Source organism: Pyxicephalus adspersus, chromosome 6, assembly GCF_032062135.1.
Source record: "Pyxicephalus adspersus chromosome 6, UCB_Pads_2.0, whole genome shotgun sequence".
In the NCBI taxonomy this organism is placed as follows: domain Eukaryota; kingdom Metazoa; phylum Chordata; class Amphibia; order Anura; family Pyxicephalidae; genus Pyxicephalus; species Pyxicephalus adspersus.
The window spans coordinates 65,737,011-65,737,552 of record NC_092863.1 but is presented as its reverse complement, the minus strand read 5'-3'; the positions used below and the strand labels follow the sequence as shown (position 1 = coordinate 65,737,552).

Below are 542 nucleotides of genomic sequence, written 5' to 3'. Positions count from 1 at the left end.
TCCTCGTTCGTCGGCGTCGTTGGTTACTTTTTTTTACGAACGATTTTTGGCCAATCGGTCGTTCGTCGTTCATTTCCAACGATAAAAATTGGAAGTGTGTACGCAGCTTAAAAGTACACAACCATGTGTAACACCAATAAAATAGATTTAGTTCACAAGTCTCTTACAATATAAAATTTGTTGCTGTAGTTAAGAGTTTTTATCTTTTTTCTCTCCATAGGCCTGGGTAAGAAATTAAATGTTCATACTTCATATGAACATTTCATATGACAAACTTGAGTGAGCAGCCAATAGTCAAGCACCAATGCTGTCCCATTTTCTGGGCACCAGGTATGTAACACTGCTTCGTGGGATGATGGAAATTGTGGGGAATGAAGGAACATTACATATAAGCAACATTTAGGTATACCTGTTGCTTTGGTAAAGCATGGCTTCATTATAAGCAAGCATAACTCTTTATACCACCAAAGTACAAACTTTCATCATCATTCAATACAACAAACAATTTACATTTATACACATATTATATAATTATCTATATA

At 35.1% G+C, this 542-nt stretch overlaps 1 protein-coding gene across 4 annotated transcripts in view; it reads right to left on the bottom strand.

Moving 5' to 3' along the window:
• MCC (MCC regulator of WNT signaling pathway) overlaps positions 1-542 on the bottom strand; it is a 159,341-nt gene that overhangs the window by 43,389 nt on the left and 115,410 nt on the right. The window lies entirely within an intron of this gene.